A 24800-nucleotide genomic window follows, 5' to 3' on the forward strand; every position below is an offset into this window, starting at 1 on the left:
ATATAATTATTTATTCATTATTTATATAATTATATTACTTAACTATTTATTTTTATTATTTAACTTTTTACATTGTTTTTAATTTATTTATTTTATGGTTTTTTTGGCCCTTATTAAAATTTACCTAATTAAGATTATGATTTTTTTTTTTTTTTAAGAATATATTATCATTTATATTTTTAGTTCTTAATTTTCTTATTGCTTAAACTAATTTATCTATTTATTTTTAATGATTTTATTGTTATTATTATTTGTTTATTATTATTATTATTTTTTGTGATTAGTTTCCAAGTGTTAATTTTAATTATTTTTTTTATTTTTCACTTTACATTTTTTTATATCTTTGTTGAATTAGTCTCTCTTCATGTAAATCATGTTAATGATGAACCACATTGGTTGGTTCGAAATTCATATACAGTTTATTCAATTATATGATGGATCCTCAAAATTTCTCTTCAAATATTTCAATAAACCATTAAAAACTTATGATATATAAATAAAATAATCTATTTAATTCAAACATATCATTTTCACTTTTATTAATATTTCAATGAACAATGAGAAGCCTAATCTCACAGAGATCATTCCGCGCGTTACATAGTTATATGAAAAGGTTCCTAAACTAGCATTTGCACCACATGTTGCAAAGAAAATGTCGTAAGGTATAAATTCGAAAAGAATAGTGAGATATAGAAGATCATTGAATATAAAAAATAGTAAACAAAATATAATAAATTGTCGGGGCAATTCTGTAAAGTCTTTACAAACAAATTCATTGTTTTTGTAAGCCATAATCACCCTCTCCAGGTAAGGTATGAAATATTTCTTATGAGGAGAGGGACACTGAAAATTTTGAAGAGACATCTATGAAATTGCCTAATGTAATTGCAGTGAGCCAGACACCGAATTATATAATACAAATACTCTTCCCAGTTAAAAAAATAAGAGCGGGAATGTGTGCTCATGTAGACTTTTGTAACAACCTTGCACAATTTTAATTGAAGAAGGATGAAATGCAACTTTACAAGGAGTAAGTTGAGGGTAAAACAATAGCATGTCCTTATGACCTATGGCATCAAATTTGCAAAGGAAGCGAATTAATACCAATGAATTACTATCGAGATTTCCGAAAATATTTACTGATTTGCAAAAATGAAGGATCACAAGAAATGAAATTGATTAGCACACCATTAAAATGCAGAACTAAGTAAACTGTGAATTCAAGAAAATTGATACATGCTTTAATATCTCAATGCTACTGTGTGTCAAACCAAAAATACAGTGCAAGAAAGATAGCAATAACACCCAACACAGAAACAAAAAATTACCCTTGATACTAAATGCTAGAAAACCAACAACAATAGAAGGGTTGTTCAGCTCTTCGTGAATTCAGAAAATGTAGACTACATGATTTGTCTATATCTATAGCTACTCCTAAGTGGGAACTTGAACAACTACCTGGTGTATGATCTCTTTCACTCTTATTGAATTGAGGCTTCTGTGATCCATAATAGTTGTTGAAAGCAGAACTTCAGCGGAAATCACATGAGGAAAGACCTTTGTCGACGCGTTTTGAACCAACTAGTGTGGTTCATCGTCAGGACGATGAACCACAGTGGTTGGTTCGAAACGCATCGACAAAGGTCCTTCCTCATGTGATTTTCGCCGAAGCTCTTTCACTTTGCTGGTGAAACTCTTGTCCTTTTGGATCAATCGATCTAGGTTAGCTTCATCATGTCCAGAACAATACACTTGGTAGTGTTTGTTGGGCTAATGGAATTCAAAAGCATCAAAATACTTGTCGCATCGAGGGAACCAAGAGAAATCAACTAACATAGTGAATAAAAAAGAAGCAAACTAAACAACTGGCAAAGATTTCAATTTTAGAGCACCTACCTAGTTTTTTTATAAATTAATTTAATTGGGCGTTCAGTCTCTCTCTTTATATATATATATATGAAGTGCATACACACATACACAATGAGTTCTGTAAGTTTCATTTTTCTATAAAATATGCGATGTACCTATTAAAAATACTGGGTAGATGATGAAACTGTCCCAGGATCGAAATCTCAACCCATCTCGTAAAGGGCACCACAAAAATTTTATTTTGTTTCTAACACATCTTAATCCATACCAAGTGCATTTGGATCCGTCGTTTAGCAGTGGAAGCCAAGGGCACGCAAAATCCGGAAATGATGGAGTCATCAAAGGCATGAAGCAACCCTTACAATCGCAGCTATCAAAGCAGTACCAGAAAAACAATATGTATATTTACTAAGAAATTAGTAAGTACCAGTATGTGTGGTAAAGGGTGTCATTGAGAGCCCATCTAGCAATAGCACCCACAACAAGAAACATGTAGAAATTCAACAGCAACTGAAAACTTGCAAGAGACTTCACCACTTTGAACGCCATTATAATTATAAAGCTATGACTTCTTAACAAACTATAATTACCGACCAAATGGGGCTTAATTTGGAAATGACAAATTACCAATCTATACCATACATTAGATTCTTAATTTGTAGAGGATGAGATCAAGGTGACAACAATGGTGGCTGGAGATTTTCTGGACTGCCTATTAGTGTGAGAACATGTGAAAATGGTCATGAACTTTCTGGCATTGTAGATTCCATTAGAAGTGATGTCTGTGTCCAACATTTGCCAGAAAGTCAATATTTTTCCTCCACATTAGCTGCAAAAATAAATATGAAGAAATGATGAAACTCAGATTTCCTTTGTAGTAAAAATCAATCAGCTTGTGAAGTTAATTTTGACACTTTGAATAATCCAGACAAAAGCTTGAAAAAAAACTTCAATGAGCAGTTCTCTGCTTAGCAGTCAATGTAGGGATATTTATATACAAAATAGTACAAGGATTTGTAAAAAATGTGGATACTGGCAACAAATGATATACCCTGACACCATGAACATATCCTCATGTGCTTCCAAACCACCTGAAAGAAAGCATTGAAATTTCTACCTCGTTGGACTACTCTTTTAATTAATATAATTGACACCGGATGAGCCATCGATCTCACAACATTAATGCCAAACATATTTTTTTTTTGGCATACAGAACATGTGGGTCTGGCAGGCTGAGCGAGTTATGGAACGGACAAACACAAACATGGGCATGAATACTATAAATTAATTCCAAACACCAAAACTCTAGAGTCCAGAGGCCAGAGTTAGTGATGGGACAGATTTGTAATAGAAAAATTCCTGGAAATAAGTCAAAAAAACATGCTTAAACACTGCAAAACGTCAGATGATTATGCTTAGCGATCGTTGTATATTAGGAAAGCCAGAACACTATCCACGTTGCAGAAATTTGTTCCATTCCACTAGCCAAGCTTAGGGAACCCTTGAATTGTGTATAGTTATCAGATGTTGGTTTTCAGCATTCAAATCTTGTTGAAGTTATTGTGCTAATCAAGCTCAAAATTGCTGAGTAGGTACAGGAATGGTTTCAGCAAAGCCTGTTAATTAAAGAAAGTGTAATGAGAATGGCTATCTCAGGCTAATTCTCAAGAACAATTTGACATTTGCGTACCAACCTGCAGTAGGGAATTTAGGTCCCCACATGAGTTTTGCATGTTATTTTGGGCATTGGGTTTCATTCAAGATTGTCATCTAGTGGGAAGTTTCATGCCCCTTTGCTGAATTTGGAGATTATGTTGTTGTCAATTGATAGGAATGGCAGTTTTGCTTTAGTTTAAGAAGTTTTGGGTACCCTTTAGGCTCACTACTGTGATGCAAATGGATGGGCTGGGGAGCTGCATGCAATTAAAACAAGCGTGCATTATGCCCTTGAGTTTGAGTGCTACTGTTCAAAAGAATGCTAATATACTCATTGCGTATTTAGATATAGATGGGCTTGTCTTAAAATCAGGAAGGGCAAATTAGTATGATTTAGAAAGTGATATTACAGTCACTGAAGCAGAGGCTCCACCATTCCTAGCATTGATCAAAACGTTTTTTGGAAAAATAAGGTATAGGTTAAGCTTAACATTAGTAGGTAATGCATCAGAAGATGATAAGGCAAGGAAGAATATACTTCAATGTGGGGTTGTCCAGGAGACAAATGCTAAGTTGTTTTTTTCATCTCATCACAATACAGTGAAGGAGTCGACTGTTACTGCGGTTACAAACCAGTCTGAAGATATGGGTCTTGCAAGAGGCATGGATACCCTTTCTGGATGTTCGGAGAAGGAAAATGATGGGAATGTAAACAGTAACCTGAAATCCAGTTGGAAAAAACCTCCAAGGCCTCCAAGAAGAGCATGTTCACCAAATCTTATTCTCTAGTCAATTGTGTCATAGCTTGAAATATGATTTGGCAATCCTACCGAAATCTTTAGGTAAATTTTGCTATAAGGATTGAAATTTTGCAAGACCTATTTTTACTTATGTTATGTCAGCTTGATGAATTGGATTAGTGGGAGAAGCGTATGTTTGCTTCCCTGGTTTCTTTTCAGGTATGTTTTCACAAGGCACCGGTACCCTGCAAAATTTATCACCAAAATCAGGACAAACAAGTCAATTGTCTATGCACAATTTCACAAGTCCTGTCTCAAATAATGAATCAACACGGCCAGTGTAAGCCTCTCCTACCTGCCATTGCTTTAATTCCTCAAATTCCTATTTTGTTGATATCAAAATAACTAGGGCCAGATATTAAACTAGGACTAGGCCAAGGACAATAATTTTTTTTCTGCTACTAGAGATTCAGTGATCCTTAATATGGGAATTCTCATGCCCGTTACTTTTAGGTAGTATTCTTACAGTAAACATATTATGTTAGAAAAACTGAAGACATTCTCTCAGAAATTGGAGGCTATCAAATTCATAATCAATGAACCACCTATAGTTGGTTGTTCTTATGATGTCTGTAGTTTTGGTTAGCTCTTATAGGTTGCATCATTAATTGGTTAAAATACATGGAATCTGTTATTTGTTTTCCTTCTTGAAATAATACATAATAATCCAATTTTCCACATTAATGATGACGTGGACAATTTAGGTGGGCAGTGGTGATTCCTGCAAGTCTGGCCAATCTTACACAGTTCACACTTTCTCAAGAGCATCAACAGTCATTTATTATCATATGTCGCAACCATAGTATCCAACTATTGATACCACATTTCATTGATAATCACATAAGCAACCATATCAACATCATTCATTCCATGCATTCTAATTAGTTCGACAGACAAGATTACAAACAATATCTCATCATAACACACATGTATATATACATAAGTAGTCTGTTCAATAGCCAAAACAGTGCATAGAATTATTAGTTCCCATGCCATAGATAAGACAAGTCATCATGCTGACCAAGGATAGACATCCTGATCATATGCAAAACAAAGCTAGGCAAAATGGAGCATTACTGATGAAGTTGCCCACTTGCAGGCCTCTCTTGCTAAGCTTTGTGAAGAAGTTTCCCCTCTTCAAGAAGATAATAACTATTTGATGAGTATAAGGCATTGAAAGAATATTATGACTCCTTGCTGCTGCATCTGACTAAGAAGGATCGAACGATTCAAGGATTGTTGGTTTGCAGACATGACCTTGAGTAAGAAGTCGGTTGATTGTAGCATTCTGAGAAGAAGAGTATTGAGCTACCAGGATCATCGACTATTGATTGTAAGACTACTAATGTCGATGTTTTAGTTTCACATCATGCTTTATTGGCTACTAATGATGCTTCTCCTAGCTTTGATAACCACAATATCAGAATTGGGTCTTTACTGCTGAGAAAAATGGGATATACAGGACGAGGACTTGGGAAAAATGGGCAGGGTATTGTTGTTCCTATTTCCCATATGATACAAACATATAAAGCATGTTTTGGATATGATGTTGCTTCTACCTCCTTGCCTACACCTGGCCTTGCTGAGCACAGGAAAGTTTTGTTTGTTGTTGGTGGTATTTAGACTGAAGAGCAACCTATTGTTGATTATTGCTGGTTGTGGTTCACAAATTGATGAGATGGCTATTCCTAATAGGCAAGAACATGAGAATGTTGTTGTAGCTTATGTTGTCACCCATGTTCTCACTAAGTTGTTGTCAGAGCATCTTACTGCTAACTATGCTGAAATAATTGATGAGGTGGCTATTTCAACTCTTGTTGGAAGTGTTGTTTGTCATTTAGAGCTTGAGCCTCAACACTCTGTTCCTAAAAAAGAGAAATATGAGCCATATCGTCACCCTCATAAGACTAAGAGAATTTTTCCCAGGAATCAGAATTATTAGAATAGTGGAAGGAAATGAAAGCTTCAAACCTGGAGCTTTCCCAACAGGGTATGTTGGGCTTGGGTCACCTGGAATAGGGTGCCCCAGCTGAAGGGTTTTCCAGCATCATTCATAAAGAAACTACATGATTTGAGTTTGATTTGAGTTGTTTTGAATGGGGTTTGTTGCTTGATCGGGATCCAAAACAAATCAATTCCGCAACATACCATATTACGGCTGGCAGGTATTCACTGAACGTTTGGAAAAATATATTGATATAAATATGAGAAGGAAACAGCTGATGACTCGCCCCTTACTCGAACGGATAGAACGACATAGACATAGACTGAAAAGGCGAGGAGTAATCCCTGCTATATTCTAGCCTACCCTTTTGGACGAAACCGCTGATATGGCCGATTGATTATGCTCCCAGCTCATCAGTAGATCCCCCACTTAAAAGAGTAATAGTATGGAGCCCTCGCTTGTTTTTTGAAAGGTAGGGTAGGTAAGGCTGAAAATGCTGCATTCTGTTTATGTCCCACACCCATCTGTTGGCGAGCTGGCAAGGTTTTACCCTGTGTCCTGTGCATGCATGAACACACACATCAAGTAGATGAACAATATATGTAACATAGTCAAAATAAAATGCTCAACATCACAAGTTACCCTTCGTGGTTATTTCTGTCAGACTCCCAACCTGGAGTTATCCCATACAGTCATGCGCCATACAATCATGCGCACCTGTTTCATCATATAGGAAAAGTGGCTTGCATCACTATGATCAGTAGCATCATATCATAACACATGCATATAGATATAAAACATAACCAGAATATAATCACCCCCAACGTAAATTCAGAGGCCATTAAAACCTCATTAAAGCACTCTCCTGTGTTGATTCTACTAAGCAGCTCAGCTGGCCCGAAGTACCAATGAGCAGACACTGACACCGAGTTGTAGAACAAAGAACCCTGGCCTTGAAGCTACAGATGCCCGAAGGAACTTCTGGAGGAACCAACGAACCAAGCGCAGAGGGTTCGCGGGGGACAGGAGTATGAAGTCAATCTACAAAAAAACAAAGAAAATCCAATTAAGTTCAGTTCAAAATAAAAGATGGACAGATTCCCCATGAAACACAGAAATTAATCAAGACGATTTCTGAAAATTTACCTTGAGCAATCTCCAAAAAGCAGAAGCCTTCTACTCTGCACCCAGTAGTCTGGCCAAACCAGGTTCGATTAGAGGTCAATACGTAAACAATAGAAAATGAATAAAACAACAAAAAAGAAGTAGGGTAACCCCAAACTGTACAGTTTCCGGTCTGAAGCAAAGAATTCCCGGGTGAAGGCTATGTCAAAGGCGAATTTCCGTGAGATTTGGGGTTTTGGCAAAAGAAAATGACCACCAACTTCCTTTTAAAAAAAGTTTTAAAAAATATGGTCACACATATATATATTTCGTGTTTACCTGACAAGATTTTCCAGGACAAGCTTTCGGTTCCTGTGCACACAAGGGGTTGGAATTTTGATGCCACTGCCCTCAGGAAAAAGGTGTTAGTGCAGTCCCTAATGCTATTATTTCTGAAAGTATTGATACTTCTAAGCCGTGGGCTTTTTTTGATAGTGACTTTATCAACAATGGTCAGAACAAGGTATTATTGCAGTCCCTAGTGCTATTATTTCTGAAAGTATTGATACTCAAGCCGTGGGCTTTTTTTGATAGTGACTTTATCAACAATGGTCAGAACAGTGAAGTAGGGTTAATCTTATTCCTTTCTCTCGATTACAGTTTCAAAATCAAAATTTAAAATGGGGTTGGGAACTTTTGGCCTGCAAAAACTTGCTTCTGTTTTCCAAAAAGAATTGTGGCATTCAGTTACGGGGGACTCAATGTCATTTATTAACTGGCTTAATTATTGATACCTTCATACCTTCATATTGTTTTCATGCTCACATATTTACATGGAAAGGATACATGCAGCAGACGGCTAGTCAAAAGGTCTCCTTTTAGAAAATAATCTTTGAGCTATAATTGAACAGATTAACCACCAATCATATGAATAGTTTCAGTCCTTTCAGGATGCAATCCCTGCACCAAATGCAAATTGCGACTGTTTACACATGGATCGACATATATGTATTTTATCTCTTTTGGCTTTGTTTACAGCTCTTGTTTTAGCTGTCAGTGTTTGTTTAGCTGACATTCATGGACAATCTTGACTATGTATTTGTCTGATATTTATTGTTATTACTCGCTCTCAGCGGTGTAGCAAACTACTGGATTGGGACGGCTATGCACTTTTCTGTTACTCTGCTAGTCCACTTTTTTTTTAACTCACTCATAGACCGATTGGCTTTTATGCCCGATTTTTTAATTTTGCTAACAATTTTTGGTGGTGTATTTCTTTAGAGGTTTTTGTAGATGACAAAATGTACTGATCAGGCTAGTTCTTCATGTAAAGCTATTTAATGAGGGTAATACATGAAGACACATATTATAAATTCATAATTTTATTATAATAAAATTACAAAAAGAATTCTAATAAATAAAATAAAAATTGTGTTTACAGACCATATAATTCTCTAAAACATAGCATGTGATGTGACCATCAAAAGACATAATATTTATAAACAAGTACACGATAGACGCTGCTTTCTGTAAAATGGTTAATTGTATCATAAATAGAAAGATTTCCTATTGAGCAGAATCACGAGGAAAAACCATGAAAGGGGATTATTTTTGTGACACATTTTTTCATTCAGGGAAGACTTGAACCTGAAACCTAAGAGACCAATGTCTCAACTCACTAAAAATTATGTTTACAGACCATATAATTCGCTAAAACATAGCATGCGATGTGACCATCAAAAGACATAATATTTATAAACAAGTACACGATAGATGCTGCTTTCTGTAAAATGGTTAATTGTATCATAAATAGAAAGATTTCCTACTGAACAGAATCACGAGGAAAAACCATGAAAGGGGATTATTTTTGTGACACATTTTTTCATTCAGGGAAGACTTGAACCTGAAACCTGAGAGACCAATGTCTCAGCTCACAAAAATGAACCATATAAAAAAGAAAACCAAAACAAAATCAAAATCCTTGCCATAGTAGAGCACATCAATCATCCGTTCAAATTTCTACAGTAATAAACAGAGTTAAGTAGATCACATTTCCTCTAAATGCCGGAAGCAGAGCATAAAGCATAAGACTGAAAACAGGCCATTTCTGGCGCTTGTCAACTTCTCCATATTCAGAGCTAATCTTGCAACTTGCTACATAGTATGATGAGGCAAAATCCCAAGATTTTATTCTCAGAAACTGTACATACAAATATATACCCGGTATGAAGTGAATCTACAAGAAAAACAAAAAATCCAATTAAGTTCGGTTCAAAATAAAAGATGGACAGATTCCCCACAGAAATTAATCAAGACGATTTCTGAAAATTTACATTGAGCAATCTCCAAAAAGCAGAAGCCTTCTACTCTGCACCCAGTAGTCTGGCCAAACCAGGTTCGATGAGAGGTCAATACGTAAACAATAGAAAATGAATAAAACAACAAAAAAGAAGTAGGGTAACCCCAAACTATACAGTTTCCGTTCTGAAGCAAAGAATTCCCTCCTACAACAAATAATACCCTCCTCTGGAGGAAACGCTTCATATCCCGCGCGGACGAGAATTCCCTCCTACAGCAAATAATACCCTCCTCTGCAGCGAACGCTTGATATCCCGCGCGGACGTGTTGGTTAGGGTAACAGGCGGCTGATTAATTAATTTTCATTAAATAATCTTACATTAAAAGGTTTTTAAAAATTGAACGGCAGAACATTGTTTAATAGTCTAATAATAGATCTGACCGTTAGGATTGAGACAGGGAGGCAGCTGGGGGAGTTGATTTCAGAGGGGAACGCCTTACGGCGTAATTAAGAATATATCCAAGAGTCTGTAAATCAGATAACCAAAAAATTTACAACTTAACCAAAAAAAATATTATAGTGAAAAATAAAACATCACAGAATCAGATACACAGACCAAGGGAAAAAAAGCAGCACAGACCTGAGAGGTAACCACCATGTACATATCCATTGAATTTCTCACTCATATGTTCTCCCGTGAAGTAAACGGGACCGACTGGTGCCTGTACTCAATCAAACATTATCCGTTTCAGCTTCAAACTATTAAAGATCTTCACATGAATTATATCGAAGCACATCTCGTAAAGGGCACCACAAAAATTTTATTTTGTTTCTAACACATCTTAATCCATACCAAGTGCATTTGGATCCGTCGTTTAGCACTGGAAGCCAAGGGCACGCAAAATCCGGAAATGATGGAGTCATGAAAGGCATGAAGCAACCCTTACAATCGCAGCTATCAAAGCAGTACCAGAAAAGACATATGTATATTTACTAAGAAATTAGTAAGTACCAATATGTGTGGTAAAGGGTGTCATTGAGAGCCCATCTAGCAATAGCACCCACAACAAGAAACATGTAGAAATTCAACAACAACTGAAAACTTGCAAGAGACTTCACCACTTTGAACGCCATTATAATTATAAAACTATGACTTCTTAACAAACTATAAGTACCGACCAAATGGGGCTTAATTTGGAAATGACAAATTACCAATCTATATCATACACTAGATTCTTAATTTGTAGAGGATGAGATCAAGGTGACAACAATGGTGGCTGGAGATTTTCCGGACTGCCTATTAGTGTGAGAACATGTGAAAATGGTCATGAACTTTTTGGCATTGTAGATTCCATTAGAAGTGATGTCTGTGTCCAACATTTGCCAGAAAGTCAATATTTTTCCTCCACATTAGCTGCAAAAATAAATATGAAGAAATGATGAAACTCAGATTTCCTTTGTAGTAAAAATCAATCAGCTTGTGAAGTTAATTTTGACACTTTGAATAATCCAGACAAAAGCTTGAAAAAAAACTTCAATGAGCAGTTCTCTGCTTAGCAGTCAATGTAGGGATATTTATATACAAAATAGTACAAGGATTTGTAAAAAATGTGGATAGTGGCAACAACTGATATACCCTGACACCATGAACATATCCTCATGTGCTTCCAAACCACCTGAAAGAAAGCATTGAAATTTCTACCTCGTTGGACTACTCTTTTAATTAATATAATTGACACCGGATGAGCCATCGATCTCACAACATTAATGCCAAACATATTTTTTTTTTGGCATACAGAACATGTGGGTCTGGCAGGCTGAGCGACTTATGGAACGGACAAACACAAACATGGGCATGAATACTATATATTAATTCCAAACACCAAAACTCTAGAGTCCAGAGGCCAGAGTTAGTGATGGGACAGATTTGTAATAGAAAAATTCCTGGAAATAAGTCAAAAAAACATGCTTAAACACTGCAAAACGTCAGATGATTATGCTTAGCGATCGTTGTATATTAGGAAAGCCAGAACACTATCCACGTTGCAGAAATTTGTTCCATTCCACTAGCCAAGCTTAGGGAACCCTTGAATTGTGTATAGTTATCAGATGTTGGTTTTCAGCATTCAAATCTTGTTGAAGTTATTGTGCTAATCAAGCTCAAAATTGCTGAGTAGGTACAAGAATGGTTTCAGCAAAGCCTGTTAATTAAAGAAAGTGTAATGAGAATGGCTATCTCAGGCTAATTCTCAAGAACAATTTGACATTTGGGTACCAACCTGCAGTAGGGAATTTAGGTCCCCACATGAGTTTTGCATGTTCTTTTGGGCATTGGGTTTCATTCAAGATTGTCATCTAGTGGGAAGTTTCATGCCCCTTTGCTGAATTTGGAGATTATGTTGTTGTCAATTGATAGGAATGGCAGTTTTGCTTTAGTTTAAGAAGTTTTTGGTACCCTTTAGGCTCACTACTGTGATGCAAATGGATGGGCTGGGGAGCTGCATGCAATTAAAACAAGCGTGCATTATGCCCTTGAGTTTTAGTGCTACTGTTCAAAAGAATGCTAATATACTCATTGCGTATTTAGATATAGATGGGCTTGTCTTAAAATCAGGAAGGGCAAATTAGTATGATTTAGAAAGTGATATTACAGTCACTGAAGCAGAGGCTCCACCATTCCTAGCATTGATCAAAACGTTTTTTGGAAAAATAAGGTATAGGTTAAGCTTAACATTAGTAGCTAATGCATCAGAAGATGACAAGGAAAGGAAGAATATACTTCAATGTGGGGTTGTCCAGGAGACAAATGCTAAGTTGTTTTTTTCATCTCATCACAATACAGTGAAGGAGTCGACTGTTACTGCGGTTACAAACCAGTCTGAAGATATGGGTCTTGCAAGAGGCATGGATACCCTTTCTGGATGTTCGGAGAGGGAAAATGATGGGAATGTAAACAGTAACCTGAAATCCAGTTGGAAAAAACCTCCAAGGCCTCCAAGAAGAGCATGTTCACCAAATCTTATTCTCTAGTCAATTGTGTCATAGCTTGAAATAGGATTTGGCAATCCTACCGAAATCTTTAGGTAAATTTTGCTATAAGGATTGAAATTTTGCAAGACCTATTTTTACTTATGTTATGTCAGCTTGATGAATTGGATTAGTGGGAGAAGCGTATGTTTGCTTCCCTGGTTTCTTTTCAGGTATGTTTTCACAAGGCACCGGTACCCTGCAAAATTTATCACCAAAATCAGGACAAACAAGTCAATTGTCTATGCACAAATTCACAAGTCTTGTCTCAAATAATGAATCAACACCGGCCAGTGTAAGCCTCTCCTACCTGCCATTGCTTTAATTCCTCAAATTCCTATTTTGTTGATATCAAAATAACTAGGGCCAGAGATTAAACTAGGACTAGGCCAAGGACAATAATTTTTTTTCTGCTACTAGAGATTCAGTGATCCTTAATATGGGAATTCTCATGCCCGTTACTTTTAGGTAGTATTCTTACAGTAAACATATTATGTTAGAAAAACTGAAGACATTCTCTCAGAAATTGGAGGCTATCAAATTCATAATCAATGAACCACCTATAGTTGGTTGTTCTTATGATGTCTGTAGTTTTGGTTAGCTCTTATAGGTTGCATCATTAATTGGTTAAAATACATGGAATCTGTTGTTTGTTTTCCTTCTTGAAATAATACATAATAATCCAATTTTCCACATTAATGATGACGTGGACAATTTAGGTGGGCAGTGGTGATTCCTGCAAGTCTGGCCAATCTTACACAGTTCACACTTTCTCAAGAGCATCAACAGTCATTTATTATCATATGTCGCAACCATAGTATCCAACTATTGATACCACATTTCATTGATAATCACATAAGCAACCATATCAACATCATTCATTCCATGCATTCTAATTAGTTCGACAGACAATATTACAAACAATATCTCATCATAACACACATGTATATATACATAAGTAGTATGTTCAATAGCCAAAACAGTGCATAGAATTATTAGTTCCCATGCCATAGATAAGACAAGTCATCATGCTGACCAAGGATAGAAATCCTGATCATATGCAAAACAAAGCTAGGCAAAATGGAGCATTACTGATGAAGTTGCCCACTTGCAGGCCTCTCTTGCTAAGCTTTGTGAAGAAGTTTCCCCTCTTCAAGAAGATAATAACTATTTGATGAGTATAAGGCATTGAAAGAATATTATGACTCCTTGCTGCTGCATCCGACTAAGAAGGATCGAACGATTCAAGGATTGTTGGTTTGCAGACATGACCTTGAGTAAGAAGTCGGTTGATTGTAGCATTCTGAGAAGAAGAGTATTGAGCTACCAGGATCATCGACTATTGATTGTAAGACTACTAATGTCGATGTTTTAGTTTCACATCATGCTTTATTGGCTACTAATGATGCTTCTCCTAGCTTTGATAACCACAATATCAGAATTGGGTCTTTACTGCTGAGAAAAATGGGATATACAGGACGAGGACTTGGAAAAAATGGGCAGGGTATTGTTGTTCCTATTTCCTATATGATACAAACATATAAATCATGTTTTGGATATGATGTTGCTTCTACCTCCTTGCCTACACCTGGCCTTGCTGAGCACAGGAAAGTTTTGTTTGTTGCTGGTGGTATTTAGACTGAAGAGCAACCTATTGTTGATTATTGCTGGTTGTGGTTCACAAATTGATGAGATGGCTATTCCTAATAGGCAAGAACTTGAGAATGTTGTTGTAGCTTATGTTGTCACTCATGTTATGACTAAGTTGTTGTCAGAGCATCCTACTGCTAACTATGCTGAAATAATTGATGAGGTGGCTATTTCAACTCTTGTTGGAAGTGTTGTTTGTCATTTAGAGCTTGAGCCTCAACACTCTGTTCCTAAAAAAGAGAAATATGAGCCATATCGTCACCCTCATAAGACTAAGAGAATTTTTCCCAGGAATCAGAATTATTAGAATAGTGGAAGGAAATGAAAGCTTCAAACCTGGAGCTTTCCCAACAGGGTATGGTGGGCTTGGGTCACCCGGAATAGGGTGCCCCAGCTGAAGGGTTTTCCAGCATCATTCATAAAGAAACTACATGATTTGAGTTTGATTTGAGTTGTTTTGAATGGGGTTTGTTGCTTGATCGGGATCCAAAACAAATCAATTCCGCAACATACCATATTACGGCTGGCAGGTATTCACTGAACGTCTGGAAAAATATATTGATATAAATATGAGAAGGAAACAGCTGATGACTCGCCCCTTACTCGAACGGATAGAACGACATAGACATAGACTGAAAAGGCGAGGAGTAATCCCTGCTATATTCTAGCCTACCCTTTTGGACGAAGCCGCTGATATGGCCGATTGATTATGCTCCCAGCTCATCAGTAGATCCCCCACTTAAAAGAGTAATAGTATGGAGCCCTCGCTTGTTTTTTGAAAGGTAGGGTAGGTAAGGCTGAAAATGCTGCATTCTGTTTATGTCCCACACCCATCTGTTGGCGAGCTGGCAAGGCTTTACCCTGTGTCCTGTGCATGCATGAACACACACATCAAGTAGATGAACAATATATGTAACATAGTCAAAACAAAATGCTCAACATCACAAGTTACCCTTCGTGGTTATTTCTGTCAGACTCCCAACCTGGAGTTATCCCATACAGTCATGCGCCATACAATCACAATCATGCGCACATGTTTCATCATATAGGAAAAGTGGCTTGCATCACTATGATCAGTAGCATCATATCATAACACATGCATATAGATATAAAACATAACCAGAATATAATCACCCCCAACGTAAATTCAGAGGCCATTAAAACCTCATTAAAGCACTCTCCTGTGTTGATTCTACTAAGCAGCTCAGCTGGCCCGAAGTACCAATGAGCAGACACTGACACCGAGTTGTAGAACAAAGAACCCTGGCCTTGAAGCTACAGATGCCTGAAGGAACTTCTGGAGGAACCAACGAACCAAGCGCAGGGGGTTCGCGGGGGACAGGATTATGAAGTCAATCTACAAAAAAACAAAGAAAATCAAATTAAGTTCAGTTCAAAATAAAAGATGGACAGATTCCCCATGAAACACAGAAATTAATCAAGATGATTTCTGAAAATTTACCTTGAGCAATCTCCAAAAAGCAAAAGCCTTCTACTCTGCACCCAGTAGTCTGGCCAAACCAGGTTCGATGAGAGGTCAAGGCGTAAATAATAGAAAATGAATAAAACAACAAAAAAGAAGTAGGGTAACCCCAAACTGTACAGTTTCTGGTCTGAAGCAAAGAATTCATGGGTGAAGGCTATGTCAAAGGCGAATTTCCGTGAGATTTGGGGTTTTGGCAAAAGAAAATGACCACCAACTTCCTTTTAAAAAAAGTTTAAAAAAATATGGTCACACATATATATATATATATCGTGTTTACCTGACAAGATTTTCCAGGACAAGCTTTCGGTTCCTGTGCACATAAGGGGTTGGAATTTTGATGCCACTGCCCTCAGGAAAAAGGTGTTAGTGCAGTCCCTAATGCTATTATTTCTGAAAGTATTGATACTTCTAAGCCGTGGGTTTTTTTTTATAGTGACTTTATCAACAATGGTCAGAACAAGGTATTATTGCAGTCCCTAGTGCTATTATTTCTGAAAGTATTGATACTCAAGCCGTGGGCTTTTTTTGATAGTGACTTTATCAACAATGGTCAGAACAGTGAAGTAGGGTTAATCTTATTCCTTTCTCTCGATTACAGTTTCAAAATCACAATTTAAAATGGGGTTGGGAACTTTTGGCCTGCAAAAACTTGCTTCTGTTTTCCAAAAAGAATTGTGGCATTCAGTTACGGGGGACTCAATGTCATTTATTAACTGGCTTAATATTGATACCTTCATATTGTTTTCATGCTCACATATTTACATGGAAAGGATACATGCAGCAGACGGCTAGTCAAAAGGTCTCCTTTTAGAAAATAATCTTTGAGCTATAATTGAACAGATTAACCACCAATCATATGAATAGTTTCAGTCCTTTTAGGATGCAATCCCTGCACCAAATGCAAATTGCGACTGTTTACACATGGATCGACATATATGTATTTTATCTCTTTTGGCTTTGTTTACAGCTCTTGTTTTAGCTGTCAATGTTTGTTTAGCTGACATTCATGGACAATCTTGACTATGTATTTGTCTGATATTTATTGTTATTACTCGCTCTCAGTGGTGTAGCAAACTACTGGATTGGGACGGCTATGCACTTTTCTGTTACTCTGCTAGTCCACTTTTTTTTTAACTCACTCATAGACCGATTGGCTTTTATGCCCGATTTTTTAATTTTGCTAACAGTTTTTGGTGGTGTATTTCTTTAGAGGTTTTTGTAGATGACAAAATGTACTGATCAGGCTAGTTCTTCATGTAAAGCTACTTAATCAGGGTAATACATGAAGACACATATTATAAATTCATAATTTTATTATAATAAAATTACAAAAAGAATTCTAATAAATAAAATAAAAATTGTGTTTACAGACCATATAATTCTCTAAAACATAGCATGTGATGTGACCATCAAAAGACATAATATTTATAAACAAGTACACGATAGACGCTGCTTTCTGTAAAATGGTTAATTGTATCATAAATAGAAAGATTTCCTATTGAACAGAATCACGAGGAAAAACCATGAAAGGGGATTATTTTTGTGACACATTTTTTCATTCAGGGAAGACTTGAACCTGAAACCTAAGAGACCAATGTCTCAACTCACTAAAAATTGTGTTTACAGACCATATAATTCGCTAAAACATAGCATGCGATGTGACCATCAAAAGACATAATATTTATAAAAAAGTACACGATAGATGCTGCTTTCTGTAAAATGGTTAATTGTATCATAAATAGAAAGATTTCCTACTGAACAGAATCACGAGGAAAAACCATGAAAGGGGATTATTTTTGTGACACATTTTTTCATTCAGGGAAGACTTGAACCTGAAACCTGAGAGACCAATGTCTCAGCTCACAAAAATGAACCATATAAAAAAGAAAACCAAAACAAAATCAAAATCCTTGCCATAGTAGAGCACATCAATCATCCGTTCAAATTTCTACAGTAATAAACAGAGTTAAGTAGATCACATTTCCTCTAAATGCCGGAAGCAGAGCATAAAGCATAAGACTGAAAACAGGCCATTTCTGGCGCTTGTCAAGTTCTCCATATTCAGAGCTAATCTTGCAACTTGCTACATAGTATGATGAGGCAAAATCCCAAGATTTTATTCTCAGAAATTGTACATACAAATATATACCCGGTATGAAGTGAATCTACCAAAAAACAAAAAATCCAAGTAAGTTCGGTTCAAAATAAAAGGTGGATAGATTCCCCACAGAAATTAATCAAGACGATTTCTGAAAATTTACATTGAGCAATCTCCAAAAAGCAGAAGCCTTCTACTCTGCACCCAGTAATCTGGCCAAACCAGGTTCGATGAGAGGTCAATACGTAAACAATAGAAAATGAATAAAACAACAAAAAAGAAGTACGGTAAACCCAAACTGTACAGTTTTCGGTCTGAAGCAAAGAATTCCCTCCTACAGCAAATAATACCCTCCTCTGGAGGAAACGCTTCATATCCCGCGCGGACGAGAATTCCCTCCTACAGCAAATAATACCCTCCTCTGCAGCGAACGCTTGATATCCCGCGCGGACGTGTTGGTTAGGGTAACAGGCGGCTGATTAATTAATTTTCATTAAATAATCTTACATTAAAAGGTTTTTAAAAATTGAACGGCAGAACATTGTTTAATAGTCTAACAATAGATCTGACCGTTAGGATTAAGATAGGGAGGCAGATGTGGGAGTTGATTTCAGAGGGAACGCCTTACGGCGTAATTAAGAATATATCCAAGAGTCTATAAATCAGATAACCAAAAAATTTACAACTTAACCAAAAAAAATATTATAGTGAAAAATAAAACATCACAGTATCAGATACACCAGAAATTTATAACTTAAAAAGCAAAAAAAATAATATTATAGCCAAGGAAAAAAAAGCAGCACAGACTTGAGAGGTAACCACCATGTACATATCCATTGAATTTCTCACTCGTATGTTCTCCCGTGAAGTAAACGGGACCGACTGGTGCCTGTACTCAATCAAACATTATCCGTTTCAGCTTCAAACTGTTAAAGATCTTCACATGAATTATATCGAAGCCTACTCGTTTTGAGTACAAATTAAAGGTATATTGGTCATTGTGTTTTCATCTTTAACCATAAGTCGCGGAAGTGCTGCTTGTCCACCAAAATAGGATAATTACTGTAGCTCCCAGAAACCGGTTACTCCACCATTTTGGAACCAGAATTTGTTCTGCTTCGGGAATGCCATCGCCGAACATTTTTCTCAGCACTACCATTGCTTCTGCTTTTGTCTCCTCATCGCTCTGTGCCTCTACCCGCTTCGATTCCTCGTCTGTGACCGTTACAACCAGCATGTTCGATCCTGGATATGCATTTTCCATGTGCTGCAGTATCAATCAAAATTCCATCAGTACTGGTAATAATAATAATAATAATATATTGTTAACGCGTTGTCTATGTAAGAACACTATTCTGCCCTAGTACCCACTTGCCAGAAAGTATAATATCCACGCTTTTCGTCAGCATAAAGAAAGAATTCTGTCCCATCTCCCGTTGACCAGAACTTCCTGGGAAATTTTAAGAAAATCTTTGTGTAGATTCTGATATCGCAATCGAAGAAAGTTTTTCTTTTCCAACCCTGCACAGCAATCATATTAAATCCATTATTGGTCAATATTTATGTACGTAATGCGCCCAAAAAATAAAAACACCCTTAATTATCAATATGGATTAAAGAAAAGCGTTTATCGTTGACAGAGATCGGTAGGCAATGTATTTACAGGCAGAGCAGGGTTAAACTTGATAAGATCACTTTGAAGCACACCCAGGCTAACAGAGGCAATAGCATATTTTCCATTGTAAACTGAGCCATCTTCTGTCTTAACAGTAACGCTCTGGCTCGTATATTGTATTTCTCTTACCACCTAAAACATCAAAAAAATAGAAATCCGTCAGAGTACAGCTCGACAGTCTTTTAATATGATGATTCGTGATAGGTCTGTTTTAAGAATTTTTTTAGATAACTGTGTTGTACTTTTGAACCAGTCAGTATAGTTCATCTTAAGGTAGAGTTGATATTAAGGTATATTATTTTAATATATATTTTTAGAAAATTATATATGATGATATATTTTTTTGATGATTCAAAAAGTTTATGATAAAGATTATTTATATGATAAATAGAATGTTAAGTGATTCAGGTAAATTTGACTAGGTTAAATTAAAAGTGATTTTGGAGTTAGGGTTATGACAAACTATGGTTTTGTCTATAATATTCATCTTCAATAGAATTTATTTAAAAACCTAAAAACTCCAAAAGACTATTAAAATTTAGATACCCCACTTCTCTTAATATTTTGTAGAATCCTAAATATCAAAAGAATTTTCTCAACCTAATTCGCGTCACAAAAATCTTTCTTAATAATCTTAATAGTAAAGATCTGTCTGTTCATTACGCAAGGTACAGCTTTTACCTTGTTCAATTTTAGTCGGTCATCTATCACATGCCCGCTGTTAGAATATTTGAGAAATTCTTCGGCCAATTTATGAACAACAAATTCGTAGCCCCGATCATCAGCAACCATGAATTCCCGTTCTCCAAATTCAGTGAATGTCGGGATTGGCTCCACTTCTGTATTCATATTAGTAGTTAGCAATCAGTAATATGTAACGATTGTAATGTATATGTGAGTTACACAATAAGGATTATGAAAAGCCTACCTGCCATCTCAAAATCGTGCAACATATAATCTATGGCCAATTCCAATGGCGTTGATGGAACGCTGAAGCATTTCAAAAACAATATAAACATGAAGCTCCATTAGAGGCTGAGAATTTAATCAAAATTTATCAATTCCCAAATGGGGTTTGGAATACTTACAATTCCTCAGATTTTAAGTCTTTAAATGGACAAACGGAATTAGCCACTGCCCTCCCATCCGCCATGGTAGAAGCAGCTTCAATGGCCAATGCACGATTAGCAGAATCCACTACCAATTTATATCAAGTTGCTGCAACAGATCCAGGAACTCGAACACCGCTAGCATAAATGTACAGCCTTCAATTAGATTAAATTTTAAGTTAAATGACTGTTTCTACGATCACATTGAGAAAATTTATGTGGGTTAATACCTGGGGTCATATATGTTGAATGTAGCATTGCTATAATCAGAATAGCAAATCCGGAGGCTGTGTTTCTTGGCAAGTTCCCAGACGGGATTCATCTTGGTGCCTCCAACCCCTGCTACCCACCCTGCACCACCCTCCACTGTAAGGCCAGCGAACTGATGCTTCATCAACCGCCCACTGATTCGATCTGCAGCCTCCAGAATGAGAAAGTCTTTAACTCCATTGTCTGCGAGAACCTTAGCAGCCATTATCCCTACAACCCAAGTTTCACATGACAAGGATAAGCAAACAAAAGAAACAAAGAAATGATCGAATTGCAGACACAGACGAACTAAACCCATTTTCGATCCTTTCCTACAATCCCAATTTCCTTACCTGAAATGCCTGCGCCGACTATAATGGCAGTGCAGGAAGAATTTGAAGAATCCATGTGTGCTGCACCGACTGTGTGGGACTGGGATCCGAAGATCTGAAAAGGATGAATGAATGAGTGGATGGTGTTTCCGGTCTGAAGCAAAGAATTCCCTCCTACAGCAAATAATACCCTCCTCTGCAGCGAACGCTTCATATCCCGCGCGGACGAGAATTCCCTCCTACAGCAAATAATACCCTCCTCTGCAGCGAACGCTTGATATCCCGCGCGGACGTGTTGGTTAGGGTAACAGGCGGGTGATTAATTAATTTTCATTAAATAATCTTACATTAAAAGGTTTTTAAAAATTGAACGGCAGAACATTGTTTAATCATCTAACAATAGATCTGATGGTTAAGATTAAGACAGGGAGGCAGCTGGGGGAGTTGATTTCAGAGGGGAACGCCTTACGGCGTAATTACTATTACGCTCATCATAATTAATATTTTATTAAATAGGTTATTGTAAGAATAATGTTTCTAAATCTATATTTCAATTCTTTTAAATGAAAATAACTAGCATTTGCACCAAATGTTGCAAAGGAAACGCCGTAAGGCATAAACTGAATTACGCAAATACAACAAAAAAATACTTTGATAAAGAATATAAATATATTGAATGCTCACATCAATGCCCCATTAACTAGAACCACGTAGTAGACATATCTATCAACATTAGGATTACACACAATGATCAAGAAATTTCCCATATACAAACAACACCTTCCACAACAACCTTTCTCACATCCACATTTTAAAGTAGACATATCTATGAACATTAGGATTACACACCATGATTAGGAAATTTCCCATATACAAACAACACCTTCCACCTATCAACATTAAGATTACACACCATGATCAAGAAATTTCCCGTATAAAAACAACACCTTCCACAACAACCTTTTCTCACATCCACATTTTAAAAAATGCCTCGGAACGTGATTGGAATATCCCATATTTCCTTTTTCATTATGTAGATAAATCTTTCGATATTATTATTTTCATCATGAAGATTGTTAGTTCATTGTTGTAAAGTGTTAGTGTGTTAAATTCAATACTACAAGTTCAACGAGTGAAAAACGTTCCTTAATTAGCATAATATGCATTTTTCTCTCACCATGTATTTTTCAATCATTCATTACAAAACTTCCATCAAAGAACACATTTCATTCATTCATTACAAAACTTCCATCAAAGAACACAAGTAACATATTAACATGTATACTACAAGTTCAACAAGTGAAAAACGTTCCTTGATTAGCATAATATGCATTTTTCTCTCACCATGTATTTTTCAATCATTCATTACAAAACTTCCATCAAAGAACACATTTCATTCATTCATTACAAAACTTCCATCAAAGAACACAAGTAACAGATTAACATGTATTTTGTCATCATTATTTTCATGTATTTTTTCTTCACTATTTTCATCATGGAGCCAAGAAACACTAAATCCTAGAGTGGATGTGCGTTATATCCGAATTGTTGCAATGGATGTGACCTGCCATCAAAAAGAGCATTCCCATCCTCATATGAACCCCATTCTTCTTCAATTGACCACTTGATTTTATTCAATTCCCATCATTTTTGCTCCATTCATTTGCCCCATCTTGTTGTCTATCAAAGCACTCCCCTTGTCCTTTGAAGCATTACCACTAGTAACAAGGAGATCATAAAAAAAACACACTTTACAACTTTGAATAGGGCTAAGACATATCACATAAAAGAGTCTTCAAGCTACAATATTTTGTTCAAATAATGCATGCTAAGATCATTTTTCTTAAATTTCAATTTTTAATAAGTCATTGTAATATTTAAAATAATTATTTTTAAAATATGTAGTAAACTAACAAAAAAGTATGCAATAATGTGCCAAATTATATAGAGTAAGTTATGTATGAGTGGGTACTATGAAATATTCTCATAACTTTAGAAATTATAATAATTGTTATTTTATTTTTTAATTATTAATAATTATAATACATTTAATATAGATGAAATATTATTAATTAAACAGAAATCTAAATAAACAACTTCTAAAAATACCATTTTGCACTTTCAATTATATTTTAAATTATCCCACATGAATGTCAATGATATGTCATGTACTTGGTCACTATTTTTTTATTGATATCATTAATAAACAACTTTTAAAAACACCATTTAGCACTTTCAATTATATTTTAAATTATCCCACATGGATGTCAACGATATCTCATGTACTTGTTTTGTTTTATTAATGATAATGACTGTAAAAGTACATCGAAGCATATTCAATGCACCTTAGTTGCAACTTGCAAATTGTGATAGTTGTCCAGACTTCAAAGATACAGAATATACAGATATACGAAACCTTAGTTGCAACTTGCAAATTGTGATAGTTGTCCAGACTTCAAAGATACAGAATATACAGATATATGGCAACTTGCAAATTGTGATAGTTGTCCAAACTTCAAAGATACAGAATATACGGATATACAGAATGTATACAGAATATATGGATATATGGCAACTTGCAAATTGTGATAGTTGTCCAGACTTCAAAGATAAAGAATATACAGATATATGGAATGTAATGCAGGACATCTTGTCACACCTGGACAATATTTAACCAGTGCTCGCTTTTATTACGTTCATTTTTAACATATTGTCATTTTTAACATACTGTCTGCATACGCAATTGGGAAAACTTGAAAAATAAGACGCTAAGATAAGATTATTGCATAGATAGTTCTGGTATTGAAATAAATTGCTTCCATGAATATCATTGCTCTCCGCCAGCATGACCTCTTCCCACAATCGTGATGTACTACAAGACCACGTGTATCTCAAAAGTCATTAAATTATTCCTTACTCCAGCGACGGCCACAGCGAGGGACCGACAGAGGCAGAGGCAGAGCATGTTAAAGATTTCGTGGATGTGTTGCTGCAGATGACAGCTGATAACAATGATATAAAGGGAGACACCAAAGCCAAACGGGAAGCAGTTAAATTGATTATGTTTGTATGTAGATAGGAAATCTTAAATCGAGTTAAACAGCTAAATCGATTCTTTTTTATTGTAAATTTAGGAAATCTATTGGAAGGTCACATAATTGACATCCCTCTTTACCACACTCTGCCCTGTCCTTCAAATTTCAAAATATTCCGAAGAACTCCGTGAATCTACATGCAAATAAATTAACTTCAGCAATTCAATATTACATTGATTTTTAATTGACAACATAAACTGTTTTCCCATTGGTTTGTACAGGACATACTCATCGCTAGAATGGAGACGTCGGCATCCATATTAGAATGGGCAATGAGTGAGCTGCTCAGACATCCCCATCTCCTGAAAAAGTTGCAGCAAGAAATAGAATCCTGTGTCGGAAAACGTGGCAAAGTAAACGGATCTGATGTGGGAAGGATGAAGTTCCTTCAATGTGTTGTGAAAGA

General features: G+C 36.1%; 1 pseudogene; it reads right to left on the bottom strand.

Annotated features, from left to right (window-relative positions):
* Nucleotides 1-9385: 9385 nt before the first annotated feature.
* LOC149266635 (polyamine oxidase 1-like) lies at nt 9386-21586 on the bottom strand (annotated as a pseudogene).
* Between the last annotated feature and the right edge of the window lie 3214 nt (nt 21587-24800).

The sequence above is a fragment of the Pinus tabuliformis genome, chromosome 6, assembly GCF_031772625.1.
Source record: "Pinus tabuliformis cultivar Carrire ecotype Pingquan chromosome 6, CPIR1, whole genome shotgun sequence".
Classification (NCBI taxonomy): Eukaryota; Viridiplantae; Streptophyta; class Pinopsida; order Pinales; family Pinaceae; genus Pinus; species Pinus tabuliformis.